General features: G+C 40.1%; 30 non-coding genes across 30 annotated transcripts; all 30 read right to left on the minus strand.

Moving 5' to 3' along the window:
* Positions 1 to 160: 160 nt before the first annotated feature.
* Positions 161 to 232, minus strand: TRNAG-UCC (transfer RNA glycine (anticodon UCC)). The gene has a single exon. It is a non-coding gene; the product is annotated as a tRNA-Gly (tRNA).
* A 434-nt stretch (positions 233 to 666) lies between these two features.
* On the minus strand, positions 667 to 738 carry TRNAG-UCC (transfer RNA glycine (anticodon UCC)). The gene has a single exon. It is a non-coding gene; the product is annotated as a tRNA-Gly (tRNA).
* A 434-nt stretch (positions 739 to 1,172) lies between these two features.
* On the minus strand, positions 1,173 to 1,244 carry TRNAG-UCC (transfer RNA glycine (anticodon UCC)). The gene has a single exon. It is a non-coding gene; the product is annotated as a tRNA-Gly (tRNA).
* Positions 1,245 to 1,678: 434 nt separating this feature from the next.
* Positions 1,679 to 1,750, minus strand: TRNAG-UCC (transfer RNA glycine (anticodon UCC)). Its single transcript has one exon. It is a non-coding gene; the product is annotated as a tRNA-Gly (tRNA).
* Positions 1,751 to 2,360: 610 nt separating this feature from the next.
* TRNAG-CCC (transfer RNA glycine (anticodon CCC)) lies at positions 2,361 to 2,432 on the minus strand. Its single transcript has one exon. It is a non-coding gene; the product is annotated as a tRNA-Gly (tRNA).
* Positions 2,433 to 2,701: 269 nt separating this feature from the next.
* TRNAG-UCC (transfer RNA glycine (anticodon UCC)) lies at positions 2,702 to 2,773 on the minus strand. Its single transcript has one exon. It is a non-coding gene; the product is annotated as a tRNA-Gly (tRNA).
* A 434-nt stretch (positions 2,774 to 3,207) lies between these two features.
* Positions 3,208 to 3,279, minus strand: TRNAG-UCC (transfer RNA glycine (anticodon UCC)). The gene has a single exon. It is a non-coding gene; the product is annotated as a tRNA-Gly (tRNA).
* A 1,116-nt stretch (positions 3,280 to 4,395) lies between these two features.
* TRNAG-CCC (transfer RNA glycine (anticodon CCC)) lies at positions 4,396 to 4,467 on the minus strand. The gene has a single exon. It is a non-coding gene; the product is annotated as a tRNA-Gly (tRNA).
* Positions 4,468 to 4,736: 269 nt separating this feature from the next.
* TRNAG-UCC (transfer RNA glycine (anticodon UCC)) lies at positions 4,737 to 4,808 on the minus strand. The gene has a single exon. It is a non-coding gene; the product is annotated as a tRNA-Gly (tRNA).
* Positions 4,809 to 4,911: 103 nt separating this feature from the next.
* Positions 4,912 to 4,983, minus strand: TRNAG-CCC (transfer RNA glycine (anticodon CCC)). Its single transcript has one exon. It is a non-coding gene; the product is annotated as a tRNA-Gly (tRNA).
* Positions 4,984 to 5,252: 269 nt separating this feature from the next.
* TRNAG-UCC (transfer RNA glycine (anticodon UCC)) lies at positions 5,253 to 5,324 on the minus strand. The gene has a single exon. It is a non-coding gene; the product is annotated as a tRNA-Gly (tRNA).
* Positions 5,325 to 5,427: 103 nt separating this feature from the next.
* TRNAG-CCC (transfer RNA glycine (anticodon CCC)) lies at positions 5,428 to 5,499 on the minus strand. The gene has a single exon. It is a non-coding gene; the product is annotated as a tRNA-Gly (tRNA).
* A 269-nt stretch (positions 5,500 to 5,768) lies between these two features.
* TRNAG-UCC (transfer RNA glycine (anticodon UCC)) lies at positions 5,769 to 5,840 on the minus strand. Its single transcript has one exon. It is a non-coding gene; the product is annotated as a tRNA-Gly (tRNA).
* A 434-nt stretch (positions 5,841 to 6,274) lies between these two features.
* TRNAG-UCC (transfer RNA glycine (anticodon UCC)) lies at positions 6,275 to 6,346 on the minus strand. The gene has a single exon. It is a non-coding gene; the product is annotated as a tRNA-Gly (tRNA).
* A 434-nt stretch (positions 6,347 to 6,780) lies between these two features.
* On the minus strand, positions 6,781 to 6,852 carry TRNAG-UCC (transfer RNA glycine (anticodon UCC)). The gene has a single exon. It is a non-coding gene; the product is annotated as a tRNA-Gly (tRNA).
* A 434-nt stretch (positions 6,853 to 7,286) lies between these two features.
* TRNAG-UCC (transfer RNA glycine (anticodon UCC)) lies at positions 7,287 to 7,358 on the minus strand. Its single transcript has one exon. It is a non-coding gene; the product is annotated as a tRNA-Gly (tRNA).
* Positions 7,359 to 7,461: 103 nt separating this feature from the next.
* TRNAG-CCC (transfer RNA glycine (anticodon CCC)) lies at positions 7,462 to 7,533 on the minus strand. Its single transcript has one exon. It is a non-coding gene; the product is annotated as a tRNA-Gly (tRNA).
* A 269-nt stretch (positions 7,534 to 7,802) lies between these two features.
* Positions 7,803 to 7,874, minus strand: TRNAG-UCC (transfer RNA glycine (anticodon UCC)). The gene has a single exon. It is a non-coding gene; the product is annotated as a tRNA-Gly (tRNA).
* A 434-nt stretch (positions 7,875 to 8,308) lies between these two features.
* On the minus strand, positions 8,309 to 8,380 carry TRNAG-UCC (transfer RNA glycine (anticodon UCC)). Its single transcript has one exon. It is a non-coding gene; the product is annotated as a tRNA-Gly (tRNA).
* A 434-nt stretch (positions 8,381 to 8,814) lies between these two features.
* Positions 8,815 to 8,886, minus strand: TRNAG-UCC (transfer RNA glycine (anticodon UCC)). The gene has a single exon. It is a non-coding gene; the product is annotated as a tRNA-Gly (tRNA).
* Positions 8,887 to 8,989: 103 nt separating this feature from the next.
* TRNAG-CCC (transfer RNA glycine (anticodon CCC)) lies at positions 8,990 to 9,061 on the minus strand. Its single transcript has one exon. It is a non-coding gene; the product is annotated as a tRNA-Gly (tRNA).
* A 269-nt stretch (positions 9,062 to 9,330) lies between these two features.
* Positions 9,331 to 9,402, minus strand: TRNAG-UCC (transfer RNA glycine (anticodon UCC)). The gene has a single exon. It is a non-coding gene; the product is annotated as a tRNA-Gly (tRNA).
* A 434-nt stretch (positions 9,403 to 9,836) lies between these two features.
* TRNAG-UCC (transfer RNA glycine (anticodon UCC)) lies at positions 9,837 to 9,908 on the minus strand. The gene has a single exon. It is a non-coding gene; the product is annotated as a tRNA-Gly (tRNA).
* A 433-nt stretch (positions 9,909 to 10,341) lies between these two features.
* On the minus strand, positions 10,342 to 10,413 carry TRNAG-UCC (transfer RNA glycine (anticodon UCC)). Its single transcript has one exon. It is a non-coding gene; the product is annotated as a tRNA-Gly (tRNA).
* Positions 10,414 to 10,516: 103 nt separating this feature from the next.
* TRNAG-CCC (transfer RNA glycine (anticodon CCC)) lies at positions 10,517 to 10,588 on the minus strand. The gene has a single exon. It is a non-coding gene; the product is annotated as a tRNA-Gly (tRNA).
* Positions 10,589 to 10,857: 269 nt separating this feature from the next.
* On the minus strand, positions 10,858 to 10,929 carry TRNAG-UCC (transfer RNA glycine (anticodon UCC)). Its single transcript has one exon. It is a non-coding gene; the product is annotated as a tRNA-Gly (tRNA).
* Positions 10,930 to 11,363: 434 nt separating this feature from the next.
* On the minus strand, positions 11,364 to 11,435 carry TRNAG-UCC (transfer RNA glycine (anticodon UCC)). The gene has a single exon. It is a non-coding gene; the product is annotated as a tRNA-Gly (tRNA).
* A 939-nt stretch (positions 11,436 to 12,374) lies between these two features.
* TRNAG-UCC (transfer RNA glycine (anticodon UCC)) lies at positions 12,375 to 12,446 on the minus strand. The gene has a single exon. It is a non-coding gene; the product is annotated as a tRNA-Gly (tRNA).
* A 434-nt stretch (positions 12,447 to 12,880) lies between these two features.
* TRNAG-UCC (transfer RNA glycine (anticodon UCC)) lies at positions 12,881 to 12,952 on the minus strand. The gene has a single exon. It is a non-coding gene; the product is annotated as a tRNA-Gly (tRNA).
* Positions 12,953 to 13,386: 434 nt separating this feature from the next.
* Positions 13,387 to 13,458, minus strand: TRNAG-UCC (transfer RNA glycine (anticodon UCC)). The gene has a single exon. It is a non-coding gene; the product is annotated as a tRNA-Gly (tRNA).
* Positions 13,459 to 13,522: the final 64 nt, after the last annotated feature.

Genomic DNA, 13,522 nt, shown 5'->3' on the forward strand with positions numbered 1-13,522 from the left:
TATCAACAACTGTAACGCGGCATATAGTTAAGGTAAGACAGTTGAAAAGAAGCAGAGAAACTTTCTCTTCATTATTGTTATTTTAATTTTCAGTATTGCTAAATTGTGTGAAGAACAAACGAAAACCATGAGCCTTAAACAGAATAAAAGCATCACCAAATGCGTTGGCCGGGAATCGAACCCGGGTCAACTGCTTGGAAGGCAGCTATGCTCACCACTATACCACCAACGCTTGAACACGCACACGGTTTTTTACGTTTTCTGCCTCAGTACCATATTTTTTCATTCTTTTTAGTAAAAAGTAACATGTTGCAAAAAAAGAAACCTATATGCCCTGCATTCGAACCCGGGTCAATCGCTTGGGAAGCAACTATTCTCGCCACTATACCACCAATGCCTACCCCCACACTGAAAATGTGTGCTTTTGCTCATCAACTGTGCTAATGTGTTACAAAAACCGCACCCTGGCATTTTTCTTATAATGCGCAGTAACCCTACTAAGCTTTTATCAACAACTGTAAAGCGGCATATAGTTAAGGTAAGACAGTTGAAAAGAAGCAGAGAAACTTTCTCTTCATTATTGTTATTTTAATTTTCAGTATTGCTAAATTGTGTGAAGAACAAACGAAAACCATGAGCCTTAAACAGAATAAAAGCATCACCAAATGCGTTGGCCGGGAATCGAACCCGGGTCAACTGCTTGGAAGGCAGCTATGCTCACCACTATACCACCAACGCTTGAACACGCACACGGTTTTTTACGTTTTCTGCCTCAGTACCATATTTTTTCATTCTTTTTAGTAAAAAGTAACATGTTGCAAAAAAAGAAACCTATATGCCCTGCATTCGAACCCGGGTCAATTGCTTGGGAAGCAACTATTCTCGCCACTATACCACCAATGCCTACCCCCAAACTGAAAATGTGTGCTTTTGCTCATCAACTGTGCTAATGTGTTACAAAAACCGCACCCTGGCATTTTTCTTATAATGCGCAGTAACCCTACTAAGCTTTTATCAACAACTGTAAAGCGGCATATAGTTAAGGTAAGACAGTTGAAAAGAAGCAGAGAAACTTTCTCTTCATTATTGTTATTTTAATTTTCAGTATTGCTAAATTGTGTGAAGAACAAACGAAAACCATGAGCCTTAAACAGAATAAAAGCATCACCAAATGCGTTGGCCGGGAATCGAACCCGGGTCAACTGCTTGGAAGGCAGCTATGCTCACCACTATACCACCAACGCTTGAACACGCACACGGTTTTTTACGTTTTCTGCCTCAGTACCATATTTTTTCATTCTTTTTAGTAAAAAGTAACATGTTGCAAAAAAAGAAACCTATATGCCCTGCATTCGAACCCGGGTCAATTGCTTGGGAAGCAACTATTCTCGCCACTATACCACCAATGCCTACCCCCAAACTGAAAATGTGTGCTTTTGCTCATCAACTGTGCTAATGTGTTACAAAAACAGCACCCTGGCATTTTTCTTATAATGCGCAGTAACCCTACTAAGCTTTTATCAACAACTGTAACGCGGCATATAGTTAAGGTAAGACAGTTGAAAAGAAGCAGAGAAACTTTCTCTTCATTATTGTTATTTTAATGTTCAGTATTGCTAAATTGTGTGAAGAACAAATGAAAACCATGAGCCTTAAACAGAATAAAAGCATCACCAAATGCGTTGGCCGGGAATCGAACCCGGGTCAACTGCTTGGAAGGCAGCTATGCTCACCACTATACCACCAACGCTTGAACACGCACACGGTTTTTTACGTTTTCTGCCTCAGTACCATATTTTTTCATTCTTTTTAGTAAAAAGTAACATGTTGCAAAAAAAGAAACCTATATGCCTTGCATTCGAACCCGGGTCAATTGCTTGGGAAGCAACTATTCTCGCCACTATACCACCAATGCCTACCCCCACACTGAAAATGTGTGCTTTTGCTCATCAACTGTGCTAATGTGTTACAAAAACAGCACCCTGGCATTTTTCTTATAATGCGCAGTAACCCTACTAAGCTTTTATCAACAACTGTAACGCGGCATATAGTTAAGGTAAGACAGTTGAAAAGAAGCAGAGAAACTTTCTCTTCATTATTGTTATTTTAATTTTCAGTATTGCTAAATTGTGTGAAGAACAAACGAAAACCATGAGCCTTAAACAGAATAAAAGCATCACCAAATGCGTTGGCTGGGAATCGAACCCGGGTCAACTGCTTGGAAGGCAGCTATGCTCACCACTATACCACCAACGCTTGAACATGCACACGGTTTTTTACGTTTTCTGCCTCAGCACCATATTTTTTTTATTCTTTTTAGTAAAAAGTAACATGTTGCAAAAAAAGAAACCTATAGCGCCTGCATTGGCCGGGATTCGAACCCGGGTCAATTGCTTGGGAAGCAACTATTCTCGCCACTATACCACCAATGCCTACCCCCACACTGAAAATGTGTGCTTTTGCTCATCAACTGTGCTAATGTGTTACAAAAACAGCACCCTGGCATTTTTCTTATAATGCGCAGTAACCCTACTAAGCTTTTATCAACAACTGTAACGCGGCATATAGTTAAGGTAAGACAGTTGAAAAGAAGCAGAGAAACTTTCTCTTCATTATTGTTATTTTAATGTTCAGTATTGCTAAATTGTGTGAAGAACAAATGAAAACCATGAGCCTTAAACAGAATAAAAGCATCACCAAATGCGTTGGCCGGGAATCGAACCCGGGTCAACTGCTTGGAAGGCAGCTATGCTCACCACTATACCACCAACGCTTGAACACGCACACGGTTTTTTACGTTTTCTGCCTCAGTACCATATTTTTTCATTCTTTTTAGTAAAAAGTAACATGTTGCAAAAAAAGAAACCTATATGCCCTGCATTCGAACCCGGGTCAATTGCTTGGGAAGCAACTATTCTCGCCACTATACCACCAATGCCTACCCCCACACTGAAAATGTGTGCTTTTGCTCATCAACTGTGCTAATGTGTTACAAAAACAGCACCCTGGCATTTTTCTTATAATGCGCAGTAACCCTACTAAGCTTTTATCAACAACTGTAACGCGGCATATAGTTAAGGTAAGACAGTTGAAAAGAAGCAGAGAAACTTTCTCTTCATTATTGTTATTTTAATTTTCAGTATTGCTAAATTGTGTGAAGAACAAACGAAAACCATGAGCCTTAAACAGAATAAAAGCATCACCAAATGCGTTGGCCGGGAATCGAACCCGGGTCAACTGCTTGGAAGGCAGCTATGCTCACCACTATACCACCAACGCTTGAACATGCACACGGTTTTTTACGTTTTCTGCCTCAGCACCATATTTTTTTTATTCTTTTTAGTAAAAAGTAACATGTTGCAAAAAAAGAAACCTATATGCCCTGCATTCGAACCCGGGTCAATTGCTTGGGAAGCAACTATTCTCGCCACTATACCACCAATGCCTACCCCCACACTGAAAATGTGTGCTTTTGCTCATCAACTGTGCTAATGTGTTACAAAAACAGCACCCTGGCATTTTTCTTATAATGCGCAGTAACCCTACTAAGCTTTTATCAACAACTGTAACGCGGCATATAGTTAAGGTAAGACAGTTGAAAAGAAGCAGAGAAACTTTCTCTTCATTATTGTTATTTTAATTTTCAGTATTGCTAAATTGTGTGAAGAACAAACGAAAACTATGAGCCTTAAACAGAATAAAAGCATCACCAAATGCGTTGGCTGGGAATCGAACCCGGGTCAACTGCTTGGAAGGCAGCTATGCTCACCACTATACCACCAACGCTTGAACACGCACACGGTTTTTTACGTTTTCTGCCTCAGTACCATATTTTTTCATTCTTTTTAGTAAAAAGTAACATGTTGCAAAAAAAGAAACCTATATGCCCTGCATTCGAACCCGGGTCAATTGCTTGGGAAGCAACTATTCTCGCCACTATACCACCAATGCCTACCCCCACACTGAAAATGTGTGCTTTTGCTCATCAACTGTGCTAATGTGTTACAAAAAAAGCACCCTGGCATTTTTCTTATAATGCGCAGTAACCCTACTAAGCTTTTATCAACAACTGTAACGCGGCATATAGTTAAGGTAAGACAGTTGAAAAGAAGCAGAGAAACTTTCTCTTCATTATTGTTATTTTAATTTTCAGTATTGCTAAATTGTGTGAAGAACAAACGAAAACCATGAGCCTTAAACAGAATAAAAGCATCACCAAATGCGTTGGCCGGGAATCGAACCCGGGTCAACCGCTTGGAAGGCAGCTATGCTCACCACTATACCACCAACGCTTGAACATGCACACGGTTTTTTACGTTTTCTTCCTCAGTACCATATTTTTTCATTCTTTTTAGTAAAAAGTAACATGTTGCAAAAAAAGAAACCTATATCGCCTGCATTGGCCGGGAATCGAACCCGGGTCAATTGCTAGGGAAGCAACTATTCTCGCCACTATACCACCAATGCCTACCCCCACACTGAAAATGTGTGCTTTTGCTCATCAACTGTGCTAATGTGTTACAAAAACAGCACCCTGGCATTTTTCTTATAATGCGCAGTAACCCTACTAAGCTTTTATCAACAACTGTAACGCGGCATATAGTTAAGGTAAGACAGTTGAAAAGAAGCAGAGAAACTTTCTCTTCATTATTGTTATTTTAATGTTCAGTATTGCTAAATTGTGTGAAGAACAAATGAAAACCATGAGCCTTAAACAGAATAAAAGCATCACCAAATGCGTTGGCCGGGAATCGAACCCGGGTCAACTGCTTGGAAGGCAGCTATGCTCACCACTATACCACCAACGCTTGAACACGCACACGGTTTTTTACGTTTTCTGCCTCAGTACCATATTTTTTCATTCTTTTTAGTAAAAAGTAACATGTTGCAAAAAAAGAAACCTATAGCGCCTGCATTGGCCGGGATTTGAACCCGGGTCAATTGCTTGGGAAGCAACAATTCTCGCCACTATACCACCAATGCCTACCCCCACACTGAAAATGTGTGCTTTTGCTCATCAACTGTGCTAATGTGTTACAAAAACAGCACCCTGGCATTTTTCTTATAATGCGCAGTAACCCTACTAAGCTTTTATCAACAACTGTAACGCGGCATATAGTTAAGGTAAGACAGATGAAAAGAAGCAGAGAAACTTTCTCTTCATTATTGTTATTTTAATTTTCAGTATTGCTAAATTGTGTGAAGAACAAACGAAAACCATGAGCCTTAAACAGAATAAAAGCATCACCAAATGCGTTGGCCGGGAATCGAACCCGGGTCAACTGCTTGGAAGGCAGCTATGCTCACCACTACACCACCAACGCTTGAACATGCACACGGTTTTTTACGTTTTCTGCCTCAGCACCATATTTTTTCATTCTTTTTAGTAAAAAGTAACATGTTGCAAAAAAAGAAACCTATATCGCCTGCATTGGCCGGGAATCGAACCCGGGTCAATTGCTAGGGAAGCAACTATTCTCGCCACTATACCACCAATGCCTACCCCCACACTGAAAATGTGTGCTTTTGCTCATCAACTGTGCTAATGTGTTACAAAAACAGCACCCTGGCATTTTTCTTATAATGCGCAGTAACCCTACTAAGCTTTTATCAACAACTGTAACGCGGCATATAGTTAAGGTAAGACAGTTGAAAAGAAGCAGAGAAACTTTCTCTTCATTATTGTTATTTTAATGTTCAGTATTGCTAAATTGTGTGAAGAACAAATGAAAACCATGAGCCTTAAACAGAATAAAAGCATCACCAAATGCGTTGGCCGGGAATCGAACCCGGGTCAACTGCTTGGAAGGCAGCTATGCTCACCACTATACCACCAACGCTTGAACACGCACACGGTTTTTTACGTTTTCTGCCTCAGTACCATATTTTTTCATTCTTTTTAGTAAAAAGTAACATGTTGCAAAAAAAGAAACCTATATGCCCTGCATTCGAAGCCGGGTCAATTGCTTGGGAAGCAACTATTCTCGCCACTATACCACCAATGCCTACCCCCACACTGAAAATGTGTGCTTTTGCTCATCAACTGTGCTAATGTGTTACAAAAAAAGCACCCTGGCATTTTTCTTATAATGCGCAGTAACCCTACTAAGCTTTTATCAACAACTGTAACGCGGCATATAGTTAAGGTAAGACAGTTGAAAAGAAGCAGAGAAACTTTCTCTTCATTATTGTTATTTTAATTTTCAGTATTGCTAAATTGTGTGAAGAACAAACGAAAACCATGAGCCTTAAACAGAATAAAAGCATCACCAAATGCGTTGGCCGGGAATCGAACCCGGGTCAACTGCTTGGAAGGCAGCTATGCTCACCACTATACCACCAACGCTTGAACACGCACACGGTTTTTTACGTTTTCTGCCTCAGTACCATATTTTTTCATTCTTTTTAGTAAAAAGTAACATGTTGCAAAAAAAGAAACCTATATGCCCTGCATTCGAACCCGGGTCAATTGCTTGGGAAGCAACTATTCTCGCCACTATACCACCAATGCCTACCCCCACACTGAAAATGTGTGCTTTTGCTCATCAACTGTGCTAATGTGTTACAAAAACCGCACCCTGGCATTTTTCTTATAATGCGCAGTAACCCTACTAAGCTTTTATCAACAACTGTAACGCGGCATATAGTTAAGGTAAGACAGTTGAAAAGAAGCAGAGAAACTTTCTCTTCATTATTGTTATTTTAATGTTCAGTATTGCTAAATTGTGTGAAGAACAAATGAAAACCATGAGCCTTAAACAGAATAAAAGCATCACCAAATGCGTTGGCCGGGAATCGAACCCGGGTCAACTGCTTGGAAGGCAGCTATGCTCACCACTATACCACCAACGCTTGAACACGCACATGGTTTTTTACGTTTTCTGCCTCAGTACCATATTTTTTCATTCTTTTTAGTAAAAAGTAACATGTTGCAAAAAAAGAAACCTATATGCCCTGCATTCGAACCCGGGTCAATTGCTTGGGAAGCAACTATTCTCGCCACTATACCACCAATGCCTACCCCCACACTGAAAATGTGTGCTTTTGCTCATCAACTGTGCTAATGTGTTACAAAAAAAGCACCCTGGCATTTTTCTTATAATGCGCAGTAACCCTACTAAGCTTTTATCAACAACTGTAACGCGGCATATAGTTAAGGTAAGACAGTTGAAAAGAAGCAGAGAAACTTTCTCTTCATTATTGTTATTTTAATTTTCAGTATTGCTAAATTGTGTGAAGAACAAACGAAAACCATGAGCCTTAAACAGAATAAAAGCATCACCAAATGCGTTGGCCGGGAATCGAACCCGGGTCAACTGCTTGGAAGGCAGCTATGCTCACCACTACACCACCAACGCTTGAACATGCACACGGTTTTTTACGTTTTCTGCCTCAGCACCATATTTTTTCATTCTTTTTAGTAAAAAGTAACATGTTGCAAAAAAAGAAACCTATATCGCCTGCATTGGCCGGGAATCGAACCCGGGTCAATTGCTAGGGAAGCAACTATTCTCGCCACTATACCACCAATGCCTACCCCCACACTGAAAATGTGTACTTTTGCTCATCAACTGTGCTAATGTGTTACAAAAACAGCACCCTGGCATTTTTCTTATAATGCGCAGTAACCCTACTAAGCTTTTATCAACAACTGTAACGCGGCATATAGTTAAGGTAAGACAGTTGAAAAGAAGCAGAGAAACTTTCTCTTCATTATTGTTATTTTAATGTTCAGTATTGCTAAATTGTGTGAAGAACAAATGAAAACCATGAGCCTTAAACAGAATAAAAGCATCACCAAATGCGTTGGCCGGGAATCGAACCCGGGTCAACTGCTTGGAAGGCAGCTATGCTCACCACTATACCACCAACGCTTGAACACGCACACGGTTTTTTACGTTTTCTGCCTCAGTACCATATTTTTTCATTCTTTTTAGTAAAAAGTAACATGTTGCAAAAAAAGAAACCTATATGCCCTGCATTCGAACCCGGGTCAATTGCTTGGGAAGCAACTATTCTCGCCACTATACCACCAATGCCTACCCCCACACTGAAAATGTGTGCTTTTGCTCATCAACTGTGCTAATGTGTTACAAAAAAAGCACCCTGGCATTTTTCTTATAATGCGCAGTAACCCTACTAAGCTTTTATCAACAACTGTAACGCGGCATATAGTTAAGGTAAGACAGTTGAAAAGAAGCAGAGAAACTTTCTCTTCATTATTGTTATTTTAATTTTCAGTATTGCTAAATTGTGTGAAGAACAAACGAAAACCATGAGCCTTAAACAGAATAAAAGCATCACCAAATGCGTTGGCCGGGAATCGAACCCGGGTCAACTGCTTGGAAGGCAGCTATGCTCACCACTATACCACCAACGCTTGAACATGCACACGGTTTTTTACGTTTTCTGTCTCAGTACCATATTTTTTCATTCTTTTTAGTAAAAAGTAACATGTTGCAAAAAAAGAAACCTATATGGCCTGCATTTGAACCCGGGTCAATTGCTTGGGAAGCAACTATTCTCGCCACTATACCACCAATGCCTACCCCCTCACTGAAAATGTGTGCTTTTGCTCATCAACTGTGCTAATGTGTTACAAAAACAGCACCCTGGCATTTTTCTTATAATGCGCAGTAACCCTACTAAGCTTTTATCAACAACTGTAACGCGGCATATAGTTAAGGTAAGACAGATGAAAAGAAGCAGAGAAACTTTCTCTTCATTATTGTTATTTTAATTTTCAGTATTGCCAAATTGTGTGAAGAACAAACGAAAACCATGAGCCTTAAACAGAATAAAAGCATCACCAAATGCGTTGGCCGGGAATCGAACCCGGGTCAACTGCTTGGAAGGCAGCTATGCTCACCACTACACCACCAACGCTTGAACATGCACACGGTTTTTTACGTTTTCTGCCTCAGCACCATATTTTTTCATTCTTTTTAGTAAAAAGTAACATGTTGCAAAAAAAGAAACCTATATCGCCTGCATTGGCCGGGAATCGAACCCGGGTCAATTGCTAGGGAAGCAACTATTCTCGCCACTATACCACCAATGCCTACCCCCACACTGAAAATGTGTGCTTTTGCTCATCAACTGTGCTAATGTGTTACAAAAACAGCACCCTGGCATTTTTCTTATAATGCGCAGTAACCCTACTAAGCTTTTATCAACAACTGTAACGCGGCATATAGTTAAGGTAAGACAGTTGAAAAGAAGCAGAGAAACTTTCTCTTCATTATTGTTATTTTAATGTTCAGTATTGCTAAATTGTGTGAAGAACAAATGAAAACCATGAGCCTTAAACAGAATAAAAGCATCACCAAATGCGTTGGCCGGGAATCGAACCCGGGTCAACTGCTTGGAAGGCAGCTATGCTCACCACTATACCACCAACGCTTGAACACGCACACGGTTTTTTACGTTTTCTGCCTCAGTACCATATTTTTTCATTCTTTTTAGTAAAAAGTAACATGTTGCAAAAAAAGAAACCTATATGCCCTGCATTCGAACCCGGGTCAATTGCTTGGGAAGCAACTATTCTCGCCACTATACCACCAATGCCTACCCCCACACTGAAAATGTGTGCTTTTGCTCATCAACTGTGCTAATGTGTTACAAAAAAAGCACCCTGGCATTTTTCTTATAATGCACAGTAACCCTACTAAGCTTTTATCAACAACTGTAACGCGGCATATAGTTAAGGTAAGACAGTTGAAAAGAAGCAGAGAAACTTTCTCTTCATTATTGTTATTTTAATTTTCAGTATTGCTAAATTGTGTGAAGAACAAACGAAAACCATGAGCCTTAAACAGAATAAAAGCATCACCAAATGCGTTGGCCGGGAATCGAACCCGGGTCAACTGCTTGGAAGGCAGCTATGCTCACCACTATACCACCAACGCTTGAACATGCACACGGTTTTTACGTTTTCTGTCTCAGTACCATATTTTTTCATTCTTTTTAGTAAAAAGTAACATGTTGCAAAAAAAGAAACCTATATGGCCTGCATTTGAACCCGGGTCAATTGCTTGGGAAGCAACTATTCTCGCCACTATACCACCAATGCCTACCCCCTCACTGAAAATGTGTGCTTTTGCTCATCAACTGTGCTAATGTGTTACAAAAACAGCACCCTGGCATTTTTCTTATAATGCGCAGTAACCCTACTAAGCTTTTATCAACAACTGTAACGCGGCATATAGTTAAGGTAAGACAGATGAAAAGAAGCAGAGAAACTTTCTCTTCATTATTGTTATTTTAATTTTCAGTATTGCTAAATTGTGTGAAGAACAAACGAAAACCATGAGCCTTAAACAGAATAAAAGCGTCACCAAATGCGTTGGCCGGGAATCGAACCCGGGTCAACTGCTTGGAAGGCAGCTATGCTCACCACTACACCACCAACGCTTGAACATGCACACGGTTTTTTACGTTTTCTGCCTCAGCACCATATTTTTTCATTCTTTTTAGTAAAAAGTAACATGTTGCAAAAAAAGAAACCTATATCGCCTGCATTGGCCGGGAATCGAACCCGGGTCAATTGCTAGGGAAGCAACTATTCTCGCCACTATACCACCAATGCCTACCCCCACACTGAAAATGTGTGCTTTTGCTCATCAACTGTGCTAATGTGTTACAAAAACAGCACCCTGGCATTTTTCTTATAATGCGCAGTAACCCTACTAAGCTTTTATCAACAACTGTAACGCGGCATATAGTTAAGGTAAGACAGTTGAAAAGAAGCAGAGAAACTTTCTCTTCATTATTGTTATTTTAATGTTCAGTATTGCTAAATTGTGTGAAGAACAAATGAAAACCATGAGCCTTAAACAGAATAAAAGCATCACCAAATGCGTTGGCCGGGAATCGAACCCGGGTCAACTGCTTGGAAGGCAGCTATGCTCACCACTATACCACCAACGCTTGAACACGCACACGGTTTTTTACGTTTTCTGCCTCAGTACCATATTTTTTCATTCTTTTTAGTAAAAAGTAACATGTTGCAAAAAAAGAAACCTATATGCCCTGCATTCGAACCCGGGTCAATTGCTTGGGAAGCAACTATTCTCGCCACTATACCACCAATGCCTACCCCCACACTGAAAATGTGTGCTTTTGCTCATCAACTGTGCTAATGTGTTACAAAAAAAGCACCCTGGCATTTTTCTTATAATGCGCAGTAACCCTACTAAGCTTTTATCAACAACTGTAACGCGGCATATAGTTAAGGTAAGACAGTTGAAAAGAAGCAGAGAAACTTTCTCTTCATTATTGTTATTTTAATTTTCAGTATTGCTAAATTGTGTGAAGAACAAACGAAAACCATGAGCCTTAAACAGAATAAAAGCATCACCAAATGCGTTGGCCGGGAATCGAACCCGGGTCAACTGCTTGGAAGGCAGCTATGCTCACCACTATACCACCAACGCTTGAACACGCACACGGTTTTTTACGTTTTCTGCCTCAGTACCATATTTTTTCATTCTTTTTAGTAAAAAGTAACATGTTGCAAAAAAAGAAACCTATATGCCCTGCATTCGAACCCGGGTCAATTGCTTGGGAAGCAACTATTCTCGCCACTATACCACCAATGCCTACCCCCACACTGAAAATGTGTGCTTTTGCTCATCAACTGTGCTAATGTGTTACAAAAAAAGCACCCTGGCATTTTTCTTATAATGCGCAGTAACCCTACTAAGCTTTTATCAACAACTGTAACGCGGCATATAGTTAAGGTAAGACAGTTGAAAAGAAGCAGAGAAACTTTCTCTTCATTATTGTTATTTTAATTTTCAGTATTGCTAAATTGTGTGAAGAACAAACGAAAACCATGAGCCTTAAACAGAATAAAAGCATCACCAAATGCGTTGGCCGGGAATCGAACCCAGGTCAACTGCTTGGAAGGCAGCTATGCTCACCACTATACCACCAACGCTTGAACATGCACACGGTTTTTACGTTTTCTGTCTCAGTACCATATTTTTTCATTCTTTTTAGTAAAAAGTAACATGTTGCAAAAAAAGAAACCTATATGGCCTGCATTTGAACCCGGGTCAATTGCTTGGGAAGCAACTATTCTCGCCACTATACCACCAATGCCTACCCCCTCACTGAAAATGTGTGCTTTTGCTCATCAACTGTGCTAATGTGTTACAAAAACAGCACCCTGGCATTTTTCTTATAATGCGCAGTAACCCTACTAAGCTTTTATCAACAACTGTAACGCGGCATATAGTTAAGGTAAGACAGATGAAAAGAAGCAGAGAAACTTTCTCTTCATTATTGTTATTTTAATTTTCAGTATTGCTAAATTGTGTGAAGAACAAACGAAAACCATGAGCCTTAAACAGAATAAAAGCGTCACCAAATGCGTTGGCCGGGAATCGAACCCGGGTCAACTGCTTGGAAGGCAGCTATGCTCACCACTACACCACCAACGCTTGAACATGCACACGGTTTTTTACGTTTTCTGCCTCAGCACCATATTTTTTCATTCTTTTTAGTAAAAAGTAACATGTTGCAAAAAAAGAAACCTATATCGCCTGGAATCGAACCCGGGTCAATTGCTAGGGAAGCAACTATTCTCGCCACTATACCACCAATGCCTACCCCCACACTGAAAATGTGTGCTTTTGCTCATCAACTGTGCTAATGTGTTACAAAAACAGCACTCTGGCATTTTTCTTATAATGCGCAGTAACCCTACTAAGCTTTTATCAACAACTGTAACGCGGCATATAGTTAAGGTAAGACAGTTGAAAAGAAGCAGAGAAACTTTCTCTTCATTATTGTTATTTTAATGTTCAGTATTGCTAAATTGTGTGAAGAACAAATGAAAACCATGAGCCTTAAACAGAATAAAAGCATCACCAAATGCGTTGGCCGGGAATCGAACCCGGGTCAACTGCTTGGAAGGCAGCTATGCTCACCACTATACCACCAACGCTTGAACACGCACACGGTTTTTTACGTTTTCTGCCTCAGTACCATATTTTTTCATTCTTTTTAGTAAAAAGTAACATGTTGCAAAAAAAGAAACCTATATGCCCTGCATTCGAACCCGGGTCAATTGCTTGGGAAGCAACTATTCTCGCCACTATACCACCAATGCCTACCCCCACACTGAAAATGTGTGCTTTTGCTCATCAACTGTGCTAATGTGTTACAAAAAAAGCACCCTGGCATTTTTCTTATAATGCGCAGTAACCCTACTAAGCTTTTATCAACAACTGTAACGCGGCATATAGTTAAGGTAAGACAGTTGAAAAGAAGCAGAGAAACTTTCTCTTCATTATTGTTATTTTAATTTTCAGTATTGCTAAATTGTGTGAAGAACAAACGAAAACCATGAGCCTTAAACAGAATAAAAGCATCACCAAATGCGTTGGCCGGGAATCGAACCCGGGTCAACTGCTTGGAAGGCAGCTATGCTCACCACTATACCACCAACGCTTGAACATGCACACGGTTTTTTACGTTTTCTGCCTCAGTACCATATTTTTTCATTCTTTTTAGT

The sequence above is a fragment of the Anomaloglossus baeobatrachus genome, unplaced genomic scaffold (genome assembly GCF_048569485.1).
Source record: "Anomaloglossus baeobatrachus isolate aAnoBae1 unplaced genomic scaffold, aAnoBae1.hap1 Scaffold_2622, whole genome shotgun sequence".
NCBI lineage: Eukaryota > Metazoa > Chordata > Amphibia > Anura > Aromobatidae > Anomaloglossus > Anomaloglossus baeobatrachus.